This window comes from Schistocerca cancellata, chromosome 5, assembly GCF_023864275.1.
Source record: "Schistocerca cancellata isolate TAMUIC-IGC-003103 chromosome 5, iqSchCanc2.1, whole genome shotgun sequence".
Taxonomy (NCBI): domain Eukaryota; kingdom Metazoa; phylum Arthropoda; class Insecta; order Orthoptera; family Acrididae; genus Schistocerca; species Schistocerca cancellata.
The window spans coordinates 146307837-146331527 of record NC_064630.1 but is presented as its reverse complement, the minus strand read 5'-3'; the positions used below and the strand labels follow the sequence as shown (position 1 = coordinate 146331527).

At 43.3% G+C, this 23691-nt stretch overlaps 1 protein-coding gene across 4 annotated transcripts in view; it reads left to right on the top strand.

The window, feature by feature from the left end:
• LOC126187416 (diphthine methyl ester synthase) overlaps nucleotides 1–23691 on the top strand; it is a 118358-nt gene that overhangs the window by 31771 nt on the left and 62896 nt on the right. The window lies entirely within an intron of this gene.

Here is a 23691-nt window from a genome sequence, read left to right as displayed (position 1 = left end):
AAGCAGCTGAGGTAATATTGACCTGTCCAAAATTCGATAAATAATACTGGTATCAACAACTATTTTTGAGGAGAAGTAATGCTAGAGGAGGATGTCTCCTTACAATTGGTTCAGTTGGACCAGAGAACCCACTCCATTCCATGTAAACACAGCCCAAACCATTATGAAGCACCACCAGCTTGCATAGTGTCTTGTTGAAATCCTGGGTCCACAGCCACACTCAAACAGTACCATTGGCTCTTACCAACTGAAATCATGACTCATCTGATCAGGCCACAGTTTTCCCGGTCTAACTGATATGGTCGTGAGCCCAGAAGAGGCATTGCAGGTGATGTATTGTTAGCAAAGGCACTCACATCTGTCATCTGCTGCCATAGCCCATTAATGCCAACTTTCACCACACTGTCCTAATGGATATGTTCATCATATATGATTTCTGTGGTTATTTCACTCAGCGTTGCTTCTTTGTTAGGACTGACAACTCTACACAAACGCTGCTACTCTCATCACTAAACAAAGGCCCTTGCCCACTATGTTGTCCATTGTGAGAGGTATTGCCTGAAATTTTATATTCTCAGCACACTCTTGACACTGTTGATTTCAGAATATTGAATTCCTAATGATTTCTGAAATGGAATGTTCCATATGTCTGGCTCCAACCATTCCATGTTCAAAGTGTGCTAATTCCTGTTGTGTGGTCATAATCACATCAAAAACCTTGTGTATGTGATACTGCCACCATATGTGCATGTTGCTATTCCATGACTTCTGTCACCTTAGTGTATACTTAGAATACCTTTATTAGGGTAATCAAGTAAGGTGATGGATTCAGTGAGCTCTTCAGCTAATTTTATTCAGAAATCACTAAAGTGGACTTTTGCGTCACTTTCTGTAGCAGTGCACAGCCATTGAAAACTGCGACATTAAATTAGCGTATTTCCTCATGACTTGCAACAAGACAGTGATTGATCTTGTTTGTTAAAGCCATTCACTGCATTGTTATAATCAATAACAGCCTGTTCTTCTACACCCCCCCCCCCTCCCCTAGGGGCAAGAATAGGCCTGCAGTATTCCTGCCTGTAATGAGAGTTGTCTAAAAGTCGTCTCAAACGTTTTGGCCCTTATGTGATGGTCCCCTCTTGGGTGTGACCACCATATTTCAAAATTAACCTAAAGAGCGAGCCAATTGGGGAAGTGTGCGTTACTTGGTGCGTTGTGTTCATCATGCTTTGAGACCTTTAGCCAGCTTATTTGTCGTTGCATTGCAGTCCCGCTCGCTCTCCATCTCTTGGGCGAGGATACATTCCTGGGTGCGATTTCCACCATGCACTCTGCAGTGTCGCTTTCTGCGCTGGCAATGACCATGGACCATTTGCCACCTAATATCCAGCACGGTAGCCAGTCTGTTGTGGTGGGGCCACCATGTACCCTGTTGGTTGTAGCCCCCTGACAATACAGGGATCGCTCTACTGATGCCTGCGCCGTTACCTCCCCACATATGCCAAGGAGTAGATGCTATCTCCCTGGGGCATCGGGACTCCCGGCAATGGCCATCCCGCCAGGTGGCCCTTGCTGTGGCTGGGTGGCACCCATGGAGAGAGCCCTTGGTCAGAGTAGGTGGCATCAGGGTGGATGATATGCAATGAAGCATGGCACATCTTCTCTTGCTTGTGGCCAACCACCAGCAGTCTCTAAGCTTTCGAGGGCTCACTTTAATGCAAACATGTATGATCCCAAATCGTTCCCCTCCCTGGCCACACCATGGGAGGAACAAAAGACTATGAATGACAGTGAGACGTATTCACCCCAGTATCTAGTCTGTACGAGAGCTGATGGGGAATCATTTGTGTCCATGAAGCTTCAGTTCTTCATAGAGCATTTAGAGGACAAGTTTGGGGAGGTGGAGGGCTTGTCAAAAATGCAATTCGGGTCAGTCTTGATAAAAACAGCATCCTCTGTCCAGTCACAGGCATTACTCACTTGTAAGAAGCTCGGGGATGTTTCTGTTACTATCAGGCCCCATAAAAGCTTAAATATGGTCCAGGGCATTGTCTTCCACATGGACCTTCTTTTACAGTCCGATGACAAGCTGCGTGCCAACTTAGAGCGATGCGGTGTCCATTTCATCCGGCACATCTACCGGGGTCCGAGGGATAATCAGGTTGCCACCGGTGCCTTCATCTTGGCCTTCGGGAGTGACATATTACCCGAGAAGGTGAAGGTGGTGGTCTACTGCTGTGATGTCAAGCCATATATCCCTCCCCCGATGCGGTGCTTCAAGTGTTGGAAGTTCGACCATATGTCTTGCCGCTGTGCTTCCAGCCTCATATGTCGCGATTGTGGTTGTCCATCCCATCCCGATACTCCATGTGCCCCGCCTCCCATCTGTGTCAACTGCGGAGAGCACCATCCCCCTTACTCGCCAGACTGTAAGATTCTACAGAAGGAACGGAAAATAATGGAATACAAGACCCTGGACCGACTGACCTACACCGAGGCTAAACGGAAATTTGAACGGCTTCATCCCGTGCGCATGACATCATCTTATGCTGCCACTGTCACTCCTTTTACAGCTCCATCCATTGCACCACATACTGTCAGCTCTCAGAGCTGAAGGACCACACCTGCCCCCTTGATGGTGGGGGGCACTTCCCTCCCTGTTGCTCCCACACCACCTACCTCAGGAGCAGCACCCCCACAACCACCGGAGACACTGGTCCCCACTTATAAGCCAGAGACGCATAAGTCTTCTTCGGCTTCTCTCGCTAGGAAGGGATCCCTTGGGTCACTCCCTTCCTAGGTTCCTACCAGTGGCAAACCAGACACCCACCAGGGGCTGAAGAAGCCCCAGTTAGCTGGTCGTAGGGCTTTGCGGTCCTCTTCAGTCCCAGAGACTGAATCAAAGAAGCCCTCCCAGCAAGGGCAACCAAAGGAACAGCGTGAGAAACCAAAATCGAAGACCCCTAAGACCAAGGAAATTGTGGTGGCACCCACTCCACCACTACCTACAAGCTCTGAGGATGCGGTGGAGATTCTGGCATCTGATGAGGACCTAGATCACACCAGTCCCTCAGACATGATGAATGCCACTCCCGTCGGTACTCAGTCAGTGGCAGCAGGTGACCCAGTGGCGTAATCTGCCTCCTCAGTCCCTTTACGCCTTTCTCGGCCATGGACAATGTCATCCTCCAGTCAAACTGCAGCGGTTTTTTCCACCATCTTGCTGAGCTCCGACAACTTCTCAGCCTTCACCCTTTCCTCTGCACTGCTCTTCAGGAAACTTGGTTTCCAGGGATGCGAACCCAGGGATGCGAACCCCCGCCCATCATGGCTATTAGGGTTATTATAAGAAACGGGCAGCCTACGAGAGTGTATCTGGTGGTGTCTGCATCTACATCCTTCACTCTCTTTGCAGTGAGTCTGTCCCTCTACAAACACGTTTAGAGGCTCTTGCTGTTTGGGTGTGGGTGTCTAAGGCTGTTACTGTCTGCAATCTTTATCTTCCACCGGATGGTGATGTCCTGCAGCATGTCCTGGTTGCGCTAATAGCCCAATTGCCACCACCTTTTCTGTTACTGGCGACTTCAATGCCCATAACCCTCTGTGTGGTGGATCAGTGGCGACAGGCCAAAGCAGCATCATTGAGCAAGTATTGGCACAGCTCGACCTTTCTCTTTTAAATACTGGTGCCTTCACACATTTCAGTATGGCGCATGGCACATACTCAGCCATCGACCTTTCAATCTACAGCCCTAGCCTATTAACATATGTCCAATGGAGTGTGCATGATGACTTGTGCAGTAGTGACCACTTTCCAATCTTTCTGGCACTGCCACAGCGTCACTCTTCTGTGCGCCCATGCAGATGGGCTATGAATGAGGCTGACTGGGACTTGTTCACCTCCATTGCCACTATTGAGCCTCTTTCCAATGTCGCCATTGATGCGGTGGTTCACTCGGTCACCACTAGCACCATTACTGCTGCAGAATCTGCCATTACCTGTTCTTCTGGGTCCCCTCAGCGGAGGACTGTGCCTTGGTGGTCACCCAAGATTGCTGAGGCAATTAAAGATCGCAGGCGGGCACTCCAGCATCACAAGTGGCATCCTTCATTGGCACTCCTCATCACCTTTAAACGGCTCCGTGTGTGAGCCCGCCGCCTCATTTGCCAACGCAAGCAGGATTGCTGGGAAAAGTATGTCTCTACCATTGGCCTCCGTACCTCTCCATCGCCAGTTTGGGCCAAGATTAGGTGACTCTATGGCTATCGGACCCTCATCAGTGTACCTGTGCTTTCACTGAATGGAGCAGTCTGTACTGACTCTGAAACAATTGAAAACCACTTAGTGGGAGCATTTTGCTCAGAGTTCCACTTCTGCAAGTTACCCACTGGCCTTCCGCTCCCTGAAAGAGTGGTTAGAATGTTGGAGCCTTTCATTTCACACGCGCCACCCTGAATTGTACAATGCTCCATTCAGTGAGTGGGAATTCCAAAGTGCCCTAGCTGCTTGCCCAGATACAGCTCCTGGGCCAGATTGCATCCACTGTCAGATGCTCAAACACCTCTCGGTGGACTGCCAGCAATGCTTCCTAGACCTTTTCAACCGTATCTGGGTTGAGGGTGAGTTCCCGTCGCAATGGTGGGAAAGCATTGTAATCCCCATGTTGAAACCTGGCAAGAACCCACTGGAGGTGGACAGCTACCACCCCATTACCCTCACCAACGTTCTTTGCAAGTTGCTCGAATGCATGGTGAGCCGGTGGTTGAGTTGGCTACTTGAGTGTCGGTCCTTATGGCTCCATCTCAGGGTGGGTTCTGTAAGGGCAGCTCTGTCGCTGATAATTTGGTGTACCTGGAGTCTGCCATCCGTACGGCCTTTGCCCACTGTTAGCATGTGGTCCTGATCTTTTTTGACATGCGGAAGGCATGCGATACGACATGGCGACATCACATCCTCTTTGCACTTCATGGTTGTGGTCTTCGTGGTCCATCCCCGATTTTCATACAAAATTTTCTGTCGCTTCGTTCCTTCCACGTGCAAGTTGCCGCCTCCCATAGTTCCTCCTGAGTTTTTGATACCCGGTTGACTTAGCTCCCTCATATTCGACAGCTTAAACAGACATGCTGGCGGCATCTGCTTGAATCACACCAGCTGGGGTGCCAATCGGTCTACCCTTCTACAGCTGTACCAGGCGTTAATTCAGTCCCGTCTAGATTATGGGAGCCTGTCTTATCGTTCAGCATCACCTTCCGCATTGCAGTTGCTTGACCCCATCCTTCACAGCAGGATCCGACTTGCCACTGGAGCTTTCCGGACAAGCCCTGTCAACAGCATACTTGTGGAGGCAGGTGTCCGTTCATTGCGGTTCCGATGCCAGCGATTACTGGCCGCTTATGCTACACACGTTTGAAGCTTGCCCGGGTATCCCAATTATCATCTCCTGTTCCCTCAGTTGGTCGTCCATCTTCCTGTATGGCGGCCCCAGTTAGGGTGTACAAGTGTGGTTCGTGTCAGAGCTCTTCTCACTGGGCTTGAGGTTTTCCCTCTTCCACCTCTTTTCCGGACCCCTCTGCGTATACCCCCGTGGTGCATGCCCCGCCGATGCCTTCAGCTTGATTTGTCCCTCCTGACAGTGGTTGGCCGACCATAGAAACAAAACAGGAAAAACCAACCACCAACAAATGCACTAAAAACCCCAGTCTAAAATTGTAGGCCAAAGGCCAGACTCAACACACCCTGAGGCCCTCCGCTGCCGCTTTTTTTCAATCCTATGGTTGCTGCTCATGTCAGTTATGCTCTTACTCTAGGGGATCATTATTAACAACACTCATTGCCGGCTGGCTGCAGTGTTTTCACTGCCGAGCTGGTTGCCATATCTCACACCCTAGAGTATACCCACTCCTGCTCAGGTGAGTCCCTCGTTATTTGTAGTGACTCCCTGAGTGGTTTACGAGCTATCGGCCAGTGTTTCCCTCGCTCTCGTGTGGTGATGGCTATCCAGGAGTCCCTCCATACTCTTGCCCATTGCGGCCACTCTGTGGTCTTTGTGTGGACCCCGGCGCTGGCCAAACAGGCTGTCGGTGCACCAGCCGTGGAGATTGGCCTTTCAGAGAGTGACCTCAGGTCAGTTTTGAGACAGAAAGTACTTCGCACCTGGGGTGAAGAATGGCGCACCCTTCCTTCACCCAACAAACTTCGGGCCATCAAGGGGGCTACCAGTGTGAGGTGCTCCTCCTTGTGGCTCTCTCGCAAGGACTCTGTTGTCCTCTGCCGGCTGTGCATTGACCAATCCTGGATAACACACAGCTATTCGTTGTGCCGCAAGGACCTACCTTTATGTCACTGCAGGTCAGCTTTGACGGTGGTCCACATCATGTTGGGCTGCCCACTTTTAACTCCGCTCAGGCAGACGTTTGCGCTGCTTGATACACTTCCTGCTCTTTTATCAGATGACATTGCGAGGGCAGATTTAGTTTTGAGTTTTATTTGTGCAGCGGGTTTTTATTGCTTGATCTAAGTGTTTATCCTTTTTTGTGTGTTGAGTCTGGCCTTTGGCCTACAATTTTATACTGGGGTTTTTAGTGCATTTGTTGGTGGTTGGCTTTTCCTGTTTTGTTTCTATGGTAGGCCAACCACTGTCACACACGGTGTGATTTTTATTCCTTTTTTTCTGTCTCTGTCTGTGTCTTTCTTGTCCTGTGTTGTCTCTTGTCATCTCCATTGTTTGTTATTATTCTTTGTGGGTGTTAAAAGTTCGTGGAAAAAGGGTCCGATGGCCCTAGTAGCCTGGTCCCTTCAGTCCCACAAACCAACCAACCTGTTCTTCTGTCAACTGTAACTATTCACCTTTCATTGCCTTGCAAACCATAAATATTTCCTGGTTTTTCCCTGCATCATGAATAGCTTACAAAGCTCAACAATTGCCTCTTCCTTATTTATTTATTTATTTATTTATTTATTAAATCTACATAAATAATAGACATCCAACCTCAGGTAAGGTTTTCTACTTTGCAGATTTGGACTAAGCCTCAAAATTAACAGTATCCGGTTTCTTCAAGAACCATAAAATACACCTTCTTCCGCAGAAGAATGCTTTCTAAACCACAATCCAGATTTAACAGCAATAATGTCCCTGTCTATATCTTTTCACTTCCATTTTGGTGTAGGTCATCCTGCTGTTTGTACACTGACTCTAATAATTACACAAATTTATAAATAAGAAACAATATCCTGTTTAATATTAAATATTGCTCTACTCTCTCCTTTCCTCTTATATTTTGAAGGATTCTCTGATCGAGAAGTTTCCTCATCTGCTTTCTCTGGAGTATACCCTCAGCATTTAACATAATGTGATTAAAGCTTACTTTTATTCATTACAAATGTATTAAGAAAACAATGTAACTTGAATAAGACTTCTTTAAGCACTGTACAGAAATTTGTGTACTATTTGGCAAATTCCATTTTCAATAGATTCCTAGCAGAACTGAAAAAAAATTGAGTGATAAATTGTAACTATTCAAATCCACTTCGAAAGGTTTCCTTGTGGCACACTCCTATTCTGTACAAGAGTTCCTCACAGTAAATGTTAATTTTTCCCTGTAATGCATTATTTTTTAAAATTTTCTGGTTTTGTGTTTTTTCATTCTTTATTTCTTTCTTTAGAAATTTTGTAATCAGCATTTTGTAAACTGTGTACTGACTCATTCCATGACCAATTAGCTGTGGCTCACATTGTCCCACAGAATCTGATAAATAAATAAATATAGTCAAAGTTAAAAAATTCCCTTCTAAAACACTACAACATTCCCTTTAATTGTGTTTCCTTGCAAGGAGTGGCATGGATTTCAGTGTAATTAAGAACACTATGAAATCTTATGAGAATCTTTAATAACAAGCTACAGATTTCACAGTGTTGAACATGGCTGTTAGTTACAATTGTGAGTAAGTTTCCAATTAATAAAGTGCACAGCCAGTCAGTTGCTGATTTTTATTTATTATTAATCTTGACCCAGATTTTGATACTACTGTGGGTGTCTCCAGAAGAACAAGGAGTTACCTAAATATTATTATTATTATTGTTATTATTATTATTATTATTATTATTATTATTTCTTTCCTTTCTCAGACATTATGTCTGGTTAAAAATGGAAAGTGATGCGGACCTTGATCAAGTGTGACTTCCTTTTAACTGTACAGTATATGTTACATTGCATTTAGGAACTTTTGGGTAATTGAACATTTATCAATAATTACAGATTTCTGTAGTTGTATATATACGTTTGGATGTAGCTGTGTTGCTCTGATGTACTGGTGGATATTGTGTGGTATGACTCCTGTAGTTGATAGTATAATTGGTATAATGTCAACTTTATCCTGATGCCACATGTCCTTGACTTCCTCAGCCAGTTGGATGTATTTTTTAATTTTTTCTCCTGTTTTCTTCTGTATATTTGTTGTGTTGGGTATGGATATTTCAATTAGTTGTGTTAATTTCTTCTTTTTATTGGTGAGTATGATGTCAGGTTTGTTATTTGGTTTTGTTTTATCTGTTATAATGGTTCTGTTCCAGTATAATTTGTATTCATCACTCTCCAGTACATTTTGTGGTGCATACTTGTATGTGGGAACATGTTGTTTTATTAGTTTATGTTGTATGGTAAGTTGTTGATGTATTATTTTTGCTACATTGTCATGTCTTCTGGTGTATTCTGTATTTGCTAGTATTGTACATCTGCTTGTGATGTGATCTACTGTTTCTATTTGTTGTTTGCAAAGTCTGCATTTATCTGTTGTGGTATTGGGATCTTTAATAATATGCTTGCTGTAATATCTGGTGTTTATTGTTTGATCCTGTATTGCAATCATGAATCCTTCTGTCTCACTGTATATATTGCCTTTTCTTAGCCATGTGTTGGATGCGTCTTGATGGATGTGTGGCTGTGTTAGATGATACGGGTGCTTGCCATGTAGTGTTATCTTTTTCCAATTTACTTTCTTTGTATGTGTTGATGTTATGTGATCTAAAGGGTTGTAGAATTGGTTATGAAATTGCAATGGTGTAGCCGATGTATTTATATGAGTGATTGATTTGTATGTTTTGCTAGTTTCTGCTCATTCTATAAAGAATTTTCTTAAATTGTCTACCTGTCCATAATGTAGGTTTTTATGTCGATAAATCCCCTTCCTCCTTCCTTTCTGCTTAATGTGAATCTTTCTGTTGCTGAATGTATGTGAAGTATTCTATATTTGTGGCATTGTGATCGTGTAAGTGTATTGAGTGCTTCTAGGTTTGTGTTACACCATTTCACTACTCCAAATGAGTAGGTCAATATTGGTATAGCATAAGTATTTATAGCTTTTGTCTTGTTTCTTGCTGTCAATTCTGTTTTCAGTATCTTTGTTAGTCTTTGTCTATATTTTTCTTTTAGTTCTTCTTTAATATTTGTATTATCTATTCCTATTTTTTGTCTGTATCCTAGATATTTATAGGCATCTGTTTTTTTCCATTGCTTCTATGCAGTCGCTGTGGTTATCCAATATGTAATCTTCTTGTTTAGTGTGTTTTCCCTTGACTATGCTATTTTTCTTACATTTGTCTGTTCCAAAAGCCATATTTGTGTCATTGCTGAATACTTCTGTTATCTTTAGTAATTGATCGAGTTGTTGATTTGTTGCTGCCAGTAGTTTTAGATCATCCATGTATAGCAAATGTGTGATTTTGTGTGGGTATGTTACAGTAATATTGTATCCATAATTTGTATTATTTAGCATGTTGGATAGTGGGTTCAGAGCAAGGCAGAACCAGAAAGGACTTAATGAGTCTCCTTGGTATATTCCACACTTAATCTGTATTGGCTGTAATGTGATATTATTAGAATTTGTTTGGATATTAAGTGTGGTGTTCCAGTTTTTCATTACTTTGTTTAGGAACTGTATCAATTTAGGATCTACTTTGTATATTTCCAATATCTGTAGTAACCATGAGTGGAGTACACTATCAAAAGCTTTTTGGTAATCAATGTAAGCGTAGTATAGTGACCTTTGTTTAGTTTTAGCTTGATATGTCACCTCTGCATCTATTATCAGTTGTTCTTTACATCCCCGTGCTCCTTTGCAACGGCCTTTTTGTTCTTCATTTATAATTTTGTTCTGTGTTGTATATGCCATTAATTTCTGTGTACTGACTGAAGTTAATATTTTGTTTATTGTTGGTAGGCATGTTATGGGGCGATATTTTGCTGGGTTTGCTGTGTCTGCTTGATCTTTAGGTTTCAGATAAGTTATTCCATGTGTAAGTGTATCAGGGAATGTGTACGGGTCTGCAATGTAACTGTTAAATAATTTAGTTAGATGTGAATGTGTTGTGGTGAACTTCTTTAGCCAGAAATTTGCTATTTTATCTTTTCCAGGGGCTTTCCAATTGTGCGTAGAATTAATTGCTCGGGTGACTTCATGTTTCAAAATTATCACTTCAGGCATTTGTGGTATCATCTTGTATGTGTCTGTTTCTGTTTGTATCCAGCGTGCATGCCTGTTATGTTGTACAGGGTTTGACCATATGTTGCTCCAGAAGTGTTCCATGTCTGTTATGTATGGTGGATTGTCTATTTTAATGTGTATGTTATCTATTGTTTGGTAAAATATCTTTTGGTTTGTGTTGAATGTTTGGTTTTGTTTCCTTCTATTTTCACTTTTTTTGTATCTTCTAAGTCGTTTGGCCAATGATTGTAATTTCTGCTTCTCTTCATCTAATTGCTCTATCGCTTCTTGTTGTGAGATTTTACGTAACCTTTTCCGTTTTTTGTCTGATATTTCATTTCTTATAAATTGTGTTAGCTGTCCGATGTCTTTTCTCAGTTTTTCTATTCTGATCTGTAGCCTGTGTTTCCATGCTGGTTTTGTGGGTTTCTTCTGTGTGTTGGTTGGTTCTGATCTCTGCCTAGTGTGTGTATTTAGTGTAGTGAGTGCTCCTCTATAAACCAGTAGTTGTAACTCTTCCATAGTTGTGTTTTCATTTATTTTGTTGTGTATGATTGTGTTGATAGTTGTTATTGTTGTTTCGACTTGTGGGTTATTTGGCGGTCTATGAAAGAATGGTCTAATGTCTGTATTTGTGTCTTTGTATTCTATATATGTCAGCTGAAATTTTTCTTCTATATCTAACATGTGTGTCACTTCATGTTCTATTTGTGCTTGTTCTGGTGGCTGTCTTAAGATTTCGTTTTCCTCTGATTGTTTAATTGATGCGTGGGGTTCTTTGTTTGTTTGCTCTGGGATGTTTGTGTCCATTACTGTATTTTCTTCTTCTGATTGCACATTATTTTGTTCCAGTATTTGTTGTACTTGTTGTTTGATGTTTTCTAATTCTGACTGGGGTATCCTGTTATTTTTTATTATTACACGGATCTGATCAGCTAGTCGTTGTTCTGTTAAAAATTTTAATTCTGGGTATCTGGTAATAAATGTTGTGTATACTTGTGATCTGTATCCAGTTGTGTTGGTTCCTAAGTTTGTTGCTTGGTATAACAGAACATGAGGTGTCGATTAACTTCATCTGACCATCTCATCCTCTGTCTTTGTTTTCCTTCTAGAGTGGTTGCAGGAAGCATATCCTGCAAAACACCTCTATTTGGATTTAAATCATTTTCCGTGTGGCTAGCAGTGTCGTTACCATTGTGGACGGGCATAGGGTTCCAGCGTCATCCCTGACCATGACAGTGCTTGTCCGAGGCTTCATTAGTTCTGTTCTGAACCAACTAATCACACTAAAAGGGGGGTTAGCCCTATTAGTGGTTTGTTCTTTTCGTTGCCTTTTATGACTGGCAGAACATACCGGAGGCCTATTCTTCTTCTTCTTCTTCTTCTTCTTCTTCTTATTATTATTATTATTATTACTAGCATTATTAAACGGTCACCATCACCCTCGAAGTAGTTCCCATCTGCATGTACATATTGGTCCCAGTGCTTCTGCCACAGGTAAAATGTTTTCTGAAAGTCCTGTTCTTTGAGAGTGTTTATCACCGCCAGTGATGCTTCTTGAATCCTCTCTAGAGTGTCGAACTGATTGTCTTTCAAGTTGAGTTTCGGTTTTGGGAATAGTGCGAAGTTGCAAGGTGCCAAATCTGGTGAGTGTGGTGGGTGGGGTTCAACTGCCATGTTGTGTTTTGTCGAAAAGGTCCTGGTGAACAACGACGTGTGAAGTTGCATTGTCATGATGCAGCAGCCAGTTCCCTTGATGCCAAAGTTCGGGCCGTGGTCGCCGCTTGTTTTCACAGAGCCGTCACAAAATGCCACAGTAGTACACGGGATCCACTGTTTGGTTGTGTGGGATGAATTCCCTTGGTATCAAAGAGAACGATGATCATGCTTGTCACTTTGCTCTTCACCTGTCTCACTGTGTTTGGTCTTGAAGAGTCCGGGCTCTTCTACTGGGACGATTGTTACTTTGTCTCTAGGTCATACCCGTAAATCCAGCTCTCATCACTAGTGATAACAGTGGCAAGGTTGGTTCATCAGATGCGGTGCGACAGAGGTCTGTGCGCACTTCAACACACTGTGCTTTCTGATCGGCAGTCAAGATCCTTGGCACAAATTTTGCGGCGACACGATGCATGCCCAATTCATCAATTAACATTTGTTGACATGTCCCATAACCAATAGCCATTTCATCCACAAGGTCTTGAATGGTTTGATGTCACTCCGCACGAACCAATTGTTGAAGTTTGGCAACAATGTCTGGCGTTGTGTGGCTAACGGGCCTTCCAATGTGAGCATCATCTTCGACGTGTGTACGGCCGACCCTGAACTGAGCATGCCTCTCAAACACATGCGTACGGCTCATGCTCTGTCCCCCAAACACTTGCTGAATCATTGCAAGGGTCTCCTTAGCACTTTTCTCGAGATTCGCACAGAATTTGATACACATGCGCTGTTCTGTTCATGCACCCATCGTAAAATCGCCACACACCAAACACGGAGTATTATGGAAATCACTGTGGATGCACAACACGTTGTATGCCACTCCGCATACTGACTCATCAGATATGCAGCTCTCGCCACCTAGCGGTGCAAAGATCTACTACTCCTACTTTCCAGATAGCAGCACCAGTCCTGAAAATTTTGGATTCCACCTTTTATAACATTTTACATTTTCCGGTACGCCAAGATTACATATCAAATTTGATTTTCATCCTCCATTTTTGTCTATCTGTCCATAAGTCTCTTCAATATTTCTCCTTCCGATAGAGGTCTGAATTCCTTGAATCCATACGGTTGGTGGTCTCCATTATTTAATGTTTTCAATCCATTTCTTGTGACTTAAGCAATAACTTGCCACTGTATCTTGTATATCAACATCACTTGCTCTTCGAAAGCATTGTTTTTCTCATGTACGTCTTGTAATACTTTCCTTTGTTTTCAGGAGACAGCATTATTTCATTAATAAGCTAGTTTACCACTAGAGGGCACTCTTAATTACTTCCAGTAACATCATTTTCAACACTTTCCTTAAAAAATAGTTTTCAACATTTTCAGTAGAGAAACAGGCTACCGCTTTCATCTTAATATGTTTTTCTCCCTATTATCGAATACTGTGAAAAAATGTGGGAGATTGTCCAATTTAAGAATAGTAGTACTTTTTACCCCCCCATGAACCATAGACCTTGCGCGTAGGTGGGGAGGCTTGCATGCCTCAGCGACACAGATAGCCGTACTGTAGGTGCAACCACAACGGAGGGGTATCTGTTGAGAGGCCAGACAGACGTATGCTTCCTGAAGAGGGGCAGCAGCCTTTTCAGTAGTTGCAGGGGAAACAGTCTGGATGATTGACTGATCTGGCCTTGTAACATTAACCAAAACGGCCTTGCTGTGCTGGTACTGCGAACGGCTGAAAGCAAGGGGACACTGCGGCCGTAATATTTCCCGAGGGCATGCAGCTTTACTGTATGAATAAATGATGATGGCGTCCTCGTGGATAAAATATTCCGGAGGTAAAATAGTCCCCCATTTGGATCTCCGGGCGGGGACTATTCAGGAGGACGTCGTTATCAGGAGAAAGAAAACTGGTGTTACACGGATCGGAGCGTGGAATGTCAGATCCCTTAATCAGGCAGGTAGGGTAGAAAGTTTAAAATGGGAAATGGATAGGTTAAAGTTAGATATAGTGGGAATTAGTGAAGTTTGGTGGCAGGAGGAACAAGATTTTTGGTCAGGCGAATACAGGATCATAAATACAAAATCAAATAGAGGTAATGCAGGAGTAGGTTTAATAATGAATAAAAAAATAGGATTTCAGTTAAGCTACTACAAACAACATAGTGAACGCATTATTGTGGCCAACATAGACATGAAGCCCACGCCTGCAACAGTAGTACAAGTTTATATGCCAACTAGCTCTGCAGATGATGAAGAAATTGATAAAATGTATGTTGAGGTAAAGGAAATTATTCAGGTAGTGAAGGGAGACGAAAATTTAATAGTCATGGGTGATTGGAATTCGAAAGTAGGAAAAGGGAGAGAAGGAAACATAGTAGGTGAATATGGATTGGGGCTAAGAAATGAAAGAGGAAGCCGCCTGGTAGAATTTTGTGCAGAGCACAGCTTAATCATAACTAACACTTGGTTCAAGAATCATCAAAGAAGGTTGTATACTTGGAAGAACCCTGGAGATACTAGAAGATATCAGATAGATTATATAATGGTAAGACAGAGATTTAGGAACCAGGTTTTAAGTTGTAAGACATTTCCAGGGGCAGATGTGGACTCTGACCACAATCTATTGGTTATGAACTGTAGATTAAAACTGAAGAAACTGCAAAAAGGTGGGAATTTGAGGAGATGGGACCTGTATAAACTGAAGGAACCAGAGGTTGTAGAGAGTTTCAGGAAGAGCATAAAGGAACAATTGACAAGAATGAGAGAAAGAAATACAGTAGAAGAAGAATGGTTAGCTTTGAGGGATGAAGTGGTGAAGGCAGCAGAGGATCAAGTAGGTAAAAAGAAGAGGGCTAGTAGAAATCCTTGGGTGATAGAAGAAATATTGAATTTAATTGACGAAAGGAGAAAATATAAAAATGCAGTAAATGAAGCAGGCAAAAAGGAATACAAACGTCTCAAAAATGAGATCGACAGGTAGTGCAAAGTGGCTAAGCAGGGATGGCTAGAGGACAAATGTAAGGATGTAGAGGCTTATCTCACTAGGGGTAAGATAGATACTGCCTACAGGAAAATTGAAGAGACCTTTGGAGAAAAGAGAACCACTCGTATGAATATCAAGGGCTCAGATGGAAACCCAGTTCTAAGCAAAGAAGGGAAAGCAGAAAGGTGGAAGGAATATATAGAGGGACTATACAAGGGCGATGTTCTTGAGGACAATATTATGGAAATGGAAGAGGATGTAGATGAAGATGAAATGGGAGATATGATACTGCGTGAAGAGTTTGACAGAGCACTGAAAGACCTGAGTTGAAACAAGGCCCCGGGAGTAGACAACATTCCATTAGAACTACTGACAGCCTTGGGAGAGCCAGTCCTGACAAAACTCTACCATCTGGTGAGCAAAATGTATGAGACAGGCACAATACCCTCAGACATCAAGAATAATATAATAATTCCAATCCCAAAGAAAGCAGGCATTGACAGATGTGAAAATTACCGAACTGTCAGTTTAATAAGTCATGGCTGCAAAATACTAAAGCAAATTCTGTACAGACGAATGGAAAAACTGGTAGAAGCCGACCTTGGGGAAGATCAGTTTGGATTCCGTAGAAATATGGGAACACGTGAGGCAATACTGACCCTACGACTTATCTTAGAAGCTAGATTAAGAAAAGGCAAACCTACATTTCTAGCATTTGTAGACTTGGAGAAAGCTTTTGACAATGTTGACTGGAATAATCTCTTTCAAATTCTGAAGGTGGCTGGGGTAAAATACAGGGAGCAAAAGGCTATTTACAATTTGTACAGAAACCAGATGGCAGTTATAAGAGTTGAGGGACAGGAAAGGGAAGCAGTGGTTGGGAAGGGAGTGAGACAGGGTTGTAGCCTCCCCCCAATGTTATTCAATCTGTATGTTGAGCAAGCAGTAAAGGAAACAAAAGAAAAATTTGGAGTAGATACACTCCTGGAAATGGAAAAAAGAACACATTGACACCGGTGTGTCAGACCCACCATACTTGCTCCGGACACTGCGAGAGGGCTGTACAAGCAATGATCACACGCACGGCACAGCGGACACACCAGGAACCGCGGTGTTGGCCGTTGAATGGCGCTAGCTGCGCAGCATTTATGCACCGCCGCCGTCAGTGTCAGCCAGTTTGCCGTGGCATACGGAGCTCCATCGCAGTCTTTAACACTGGTAGCAAGCCGCGACAGCGTGGACGTGAACCGTATGTGCAGCTGACGGACTTTGAGCGAGGGCGTATAGTGGGCATGCGGGAGGCCGGGTGGACGTACCGCCGAATTGCTCAACACGTGGGGCGTGAGGTCTCCACAGTACATCGGTGTTGTCGCCAGTGGTCGGCGGAAGGTGCACGTGCCCGTCGACCTGGGACCGGACCGCAGCGATGCACGGATGCACGCCAAGACCGTAGGATCCTACGCTGTGCCGTAGGGGACCGCACCGCCACTTCCCAGCAAATTAGGGACACTGTTGCTCCTGGGGTATCAGCGAGGACCATTCGCAACCGTCTCCATGAAGCTGGGCTACGGTCCCGCACACCGTTAGGCCGTCTTCCGCTCACGCCCCAACATCGTGCTGCCCGCCTCCAGTGGTGTCGCCACAGGTGTGAATGGAGGGACGAATGGAGACGTGTCGTCTTCAGCGATGAGAGTCGCTTCTGCCTTGGTGCCAATAATGGTCGTATGCGTGTTTGGCGCCGTGCAGGTGAGCGCCACAATCAGGACTGCATACGACCGAGGCACACAGGGCCAACACCCGGCATCATGGTGTGGGGAGCGATCTCCTACACTGGCCGTACACCACTGGTGATCGTCGAGGGGACACTGAATAGTGCACGGTACATCCAAACCGTCATCGAACCCATCGTTCTACCATTCCTTGACCGGCAAGGGAACTTGCTGTTCCAACAGGACAATGCACGTCCGCATGTATCACGTGCCACCCAACGTGTTCTAGAAGGTGTAAGTCAACTACCCTGGCCAGCAAGATCTCCGGATCTGTCCCCCATTGAGCATGTTTGGGACTGGATGAAGCGTCGTCTCACGCGGTCTGCACGTCCAGCACGAACGCTGGTCCAACTGAGGCGCCAGGTGGAAATGGCATGGCAAGCTGTTCCACAGGACTACATCCAGCATCTCTACGATCGTCTCCATGGGAGAATAGCAGCCTGCATAGCTGCGAAAGGTGGATATACACTGTACTAGTGCCGACATTGTGCATGCTCTGTTGCCTGTGTCTATGTGCCTGTGGTTCTGTCAGTGTGATCATGTGATGTATCTGACCCCAGGAATGTGTCAATAAAGTTTCCCCTTCCTGGGACAATGAATTCACGGTGTTCTTATTTCAATTTCCAGGAGTGTATTAAAATCCATGGAGTAGAAATAAAAACTTTAAGGTTCGCCAATGACATTGTAATTCTGTCAGACAGCAAAGGACTTGGAAGAGAAGTTGAATGGAATGGACAGTGTCTTGAAAGGTGTATATAAGATGAACATCAAAACGAGAATAATGGAATGTAGTCGAATTAAGTCGGGCGATGCTGAGGGGTTAGATTAGGAAATGAGACACTTAAAGTAGTAAAGGAGTTTTGCTATTTGGGGAGCAAAGTAACTGATGATGGTCGAAGTAGAGAGGATATAAAATTTAGGCTGGCAATGGCAAGGAAAGCATTTCTGAAGAAGAGAAATTTGTTAACGTGGAGTATAGATTTAAATGTCAGGAAGTCGTTTCTGAAAGTATGTGTATGGAGTGTAGCCATGTATGGAAGTGAAACATGGACGATAAATAGTTTGGACAATAAGAGAATAGAAGCCTTTGAAATGTGTTGCTAGAGAAGAATGCTGAAGATTAGATGGGTAGATCGCGTAACTAATGAGGAAGTATTGAACAGGATTGGGGAGAAGAGGAGTTTGTGGCACAACTTGACAAGAAGAATGGATAGGTTGGTAGGACATGTTCTGAGGCATCAAGGGATCAGCAATTTAGTATTGGAGGGCAGCGTGGAGGGTAAAAATCGTAGAGGGAGACCAAGAGATGAATATACTAAACAGATTCAGAAGGATGTAGGCTGCAGTAGGTACTGGGAGATGAAGAAGCTTGCACAGGATAGTGTAGCGTGGAGAGCTGCATCAACCCCGTCTCAGGACTGAAGACAACAACAACAACAACAACAACAGCAGCAGTACTTTTTACTCCTTTTATCTGACTTTACTCCATTGCTGTTGAACATTTTCATATTGGTAGCAACTTAGATTTCTATTTAGCATGTTATAATGGTATGTCACTGCAGGAAAATTTAAATAATATGTAACTGACAATATTAGGAAAAGGATAGATTGCTACTCGTTATGTAGCAGAATGTTGAGTCGTGGACAGGCACTACAAAAAGACTAATAAACATGTAAGCTTTCAGCCAGAAGGCCTTCTTCTGATCTAGACAACTTACACATGTGTATCCTTTTCATTATACTGTCATTATTCCAGCCTGGATTTTCCATAATATATAATGGAGCATATATTATGGCATCAGCCCACAATATGTGGTGCGCTCTGTCCTAGTCTATGTAAGTGCTACAGCTAGTTGCTATGTGCTTAGTTTGATGGTTGTCTGTTTAATAGCCATATACCTGTTTTCAGTCTCAATGTTTTAATGGATTTTAATCACATTGTCTGTATATGACTTCAGTGCATTAGCTCATGATGGAGTTTTAAATAATGTAGTCGAAGTAAGTAATAGTTTTTATTTTCCATTTAGGAATTGTAATCACTTAGTATTCACATCTGGGAGCAATATATCATTTCTTTTTCTTGTTGTTAAAAAAATTTAGGTAACTCCTTGTTCTTTTGAAGAAGATATCCTTAGTGGTATTGAAACCTGGATCAAGTCTAATAATAAATGAAAATCAGCAACTTATTGGCTATGTACTTTATTAATAGGACGCTATGAGATATAGTCTATGACCAGTCACAGTTTGTACTCACATGGTACTTTCTGTAGGTAATGTCTGTTCCACAGAGCCACATGAGGGCACAGGATCTTGGGTTGCTAATCTAATATGAGTGTACGCAATAGCTTGGCATAAATGAAATAATTAAATTAACTGGAGGCCAGTAACTTTCATTTGAATAAGAAATTACAAGAACTATAATGCAAACATAATGGTTTTGCTGTAAAATTCACAATTACGCTTAAAAATTGACACTGTGAACAGTTTTTATGAATTGGAAGCCTCATGAACAGGTCACAGACTAAGTGGCAACTAAAATTCTTGACATGCAGTTGATCATAGGATTCAGCAGGATTGAAAGCTTTTCAGAGGTTTACATTTTTTATTTGTTCTTTTCCATCTGATTAATTTATACACTGAAATAAAGAATTATTCATATATGGGCTTTCCTATGTGACCTTCCTGATAGTAATTTCTTTTATTAAGAAGTTATTAAAGATATACATATAGTTTCTTCCCATGCAAGTAAGTAATTTGACGTCCTCCTATGCATGCAGCATAGTTCGTTAACGATCTGTGCCATATGGTGCACTTCCTAATGCTTGCTTCATGAAAAGCTACCACCAGCCTTATACCTCAAAGGCATCTAATGGTAGCTTTGATCAAAGGGGTCAAATGCTAACTCGTAAGAGCGTCATTTTGAGTTATTGCACATTATATGTTGATTAAATTCAAAAGTAATAATAATATTGCAATTAAACACATCAATTTAGATATTAGACTGAGCAACAACTCATATTGGACAAGGATTGCAAAGGAAATTGCCTTTATTTTATTTTAAGGAACTGTACCATCATATGAGAAAAGAATTTTACTCATTTTTAAATAATAATGACTCTTAAATATGTAACAACTTTCTTTGACAGTATATAACATTCATGTTTAGAGTGAACTGTTCTCACTGCCGCATATTTGTTACATGCTCTCTGTAGCATGTGTGATGGTCAGTGGCATCCTGAAGAGCATTGTGTTGCAGCATTGGTTAAGACAACTGCTACTGTTTGCTGTCCATCTACTGGGAAAATACACTCCTGGAAATGGAAAAAAAACACATTGACACCGGTGTGTCAGACCCACCATACTTGCTCCGGACACTGCGAGAGGGCTGTACAAGCAATGATCACACGCACGGCACAGCGGACACACCAGGAACCGCGGTGTTGGCCGTCGAATGGCGCTAGCTGCGCAGCATTTGTGCACCGCCGACGTCAGTGTCAGCCAGTTTGCCGTGGCATACGGAGCTCCATCGCAGTCTTTAAAACTGGTAGCATGCCGCGACAGCGTGGACGTGAACCGTATGTGCAGTTGACGGACTTTGAGCGAGGGCGTATAGTGAGCATGCGGGAGGCCGGGTGGACGTACCGCCGAATTGCTCAACACGTGGGGCGTGAGGTCTCCACAGTACATCGATGTTGTCGCCAGTGGCCGGCGGAAGGTGCACGTGCCCGTCGACCTGGGACCGGACCGCATCGACGCACGGATGCACGTCAAGACCGTAGGATCCTACGCTGTGCCGTAGGGGACCGCACCGCCACTTCCCAGCAAATTAGGGACACTTGTTGCTTCTGGGGTATCGGCGAGGACCATTCGCAACCGTCTCCATGAAGCTGGGCTACTGTCCCGCACACCGTTAGGCCGTCTTCCGCTCACGCCCCAACATCGTGCAGCCCGCCTCCAGTGGTGTCGTGACAGGCGTGAATGGAGGGACGAATGGAGATGTGTCGTCTTCAGCGATGAGAGTCGCTTCTGCCTTGGTGCCAATGATGGTCGTATGCGTGTTTGGCGCCGTGCAGGTGAGCGCCACAATGAGGACTGCATACGACCGAGGCACACAGGGCCAACACCCGGCATCATGGTATGGGGAGCGATCTCCTACACTGGCCGTACACCACTGGTGATCGTCGAGGCGACACTGAATAGTGCACGGTACATCCAAACCGTCATCGAACCCATCGTTCTACCATTCCTAGACCGGCAAGGGAACTTGCTGTTCCAACAGGACAATGCACGTCCGCATGTATCCCGTGCCACCCAACGTGCTCTAGAAGGTGTAAGTCAACTACCCTGGCCAGCAAGATCTCCGGATCTGTCCCCCATTGAGCATGTTTGGGACTGGATGAAGCGTCGTCTCACGCGGTCTGCACGTCCAGCACGAACGCTGGTCCAACTGAGGCGCCAGGTGGAAATGGCATGGCAAGCCGTTCCACAGGACTACATCCAGCATCTCTACGATCGTCTCCAAGGGAGAATAGCAGCCTGCATTGCTGCGAAAGGTGGATATACACTGTACTAGTGCCGACATTGTGCATGCTCTGTTGCCTGTGTCTATGTGCCTGTCGTTCTGTCAGTGTGATCATGTGATGTATCTGACCCCAGGAATGTGTCAATAAAGTTTCCCCTTCCTGGGACAATGAATTCACGGTGTTCTTATTTCAATTTCCAGGAGTGTAGTTATAACATGCCATGAAAAAATGTTTGGTACCCTGTAGGAACTTGCAACTCTTTCTGGCCAAAGTAAATCTATGTCATTGGATAGGGCTTTGTAAGCTGCAATTATCAATAGCAATGCAAGTTCCTGTTAAGTTGCAATATTGAATTGTGATACCTCTGAGTTTTATGATTGTAAGCTTACCTTATGAAGTTCTTTGGAAAACCTATCTTTACTTGATATTGTAGTCTTCACAAATTCATGTTTCTCAAGCTGAGTCTGCTTAAGTTTTGTAGTAGTCTGTATTCAGTATGAGTCAAAGGATAGGTGCCTAAGGTCAAGTATGAAAACACTGTGCATTGGGAAATAGAAAGAATCTCAAATGAAATAAGTTATAACGAATATTGTGACTATTCAAGTGATATAAATATTGACAGACTGTAATAAATGGAAGTGTGGTAAAAGGTTGCATATTTATTAAAGAATTAAATGGAAAGTAATATGCTGAGAAGTTTTGAACCAAACGTGTCAGAAGATTGGTGACTCAGATGTGCAAGAGTAACAATAGTTTAAAGGACATTGTGCCACCAAGATGTATTTTAAATTACTTGCCCTATTAGTTTCGGACACTGCCCATTGTCAAGTGGATCCGTAGTAACAGATGTCGAATGGACATTGACTGGAACTAGAGATGCAAATAAAGTATTCTAAAACACAGCCCAGTGTAATAAAATCCTCCTCCAAATTTACTGAGGCCGTAGGACCAATCCAGAAGAAACTGATTAACAACTGTGCATGCTACATGAAGAATGATACTTGCCCAAAATTATATTCAGTTTAATATTTAGATAATGCCATGGGAAATGATTTAGAGTGACGATAACCCCAGTGAAACTAGTTTGTAAGGTGACCAGGGGTGTGAGTAAAACCACTATTGATTAAATTTGCTGTCTAATAAGCAATGACGTTAATTGCAAATACTTCTATTAAATAATTAACTGTAACCAAAGACATTATACTACTATTAAATTTCTGTACAGAAATGCTATCAACTATATCACAGATTGAAACAGCGATGGGAGACTTCTAATAGACACACAGTCACAACTGTAAAGCTTCTCTTGTTCATCTGTAGGCCTATTATCAGCTTTGTTTCCAACTAAATAAATTCTGATAGCCTTCATTAAATTTGTAACTAGAAAATGAAAGTGGAGCAGTGTGATATGGTGAAGAACAGAACTTCTAATAGACACACAGTCACAACTGTAAAGCTTCCCTTGTTCATCTGTAGGCCTATTAACAGCTTTGTTTCCAACTAAATAAATTCTGATAGCCTTCATTAAATTTGTAACTAGAAAATGAAAGTGGAGCAGTGTGATATGGTGAAGAACAGTTTCAGCAGTTAGGCATTTTTATGATGATTTTGCAATAAATTTACTGCCTTGTGAGTTTTATTGATAACTGTCCAGGATTTCTAAAGAACGATAGCATTCCTAAATATATCACTGGGAACAATACCACCTCCACTATTTGTTACTTAATGTGATGTAGCACAGGAATTATGCAGCAGTTTTCTCACTTCTCAGTGTAACAAGATGATGATCAGGTAAGACTGAAGCTGAGCAGGCAGTGGACATCTGGGACAATTGTGTTTACAAATGAGACTATAAAATCTAGTAAAACACCATAGGGTATTTTTTTCACTGTAAAGGGATACTGGTGGAGCACCTAGGGAAATTGTCATCCATTTGGAGGTTGGTGTTATGGTCAAAGTCCTGAGTGGAACATAGGAGAACAGGAGAAGAGTGTGTTGGTGGATCAGAAACTGGAAGCTGAGAGGGCGAGGTGTGTCTGCCATAGCCCTCAGCGACCCACATCCAAGACCCCATGCAATTCCTCCTGACACTCTTATTGGTTGAAAATTGCAACCCTAACTCTACCATAGTGCCCGACTGGTCAGCAGTCCACATCATGAGAACCATGCAAAGGCGAGTAGCGCATGCTGAAACTGTGGCCAGGCTGTGAATGGTCTCCACAGCAACCAAGTCAAAGCAAGGAAGTTGAAATTGAAAAATAA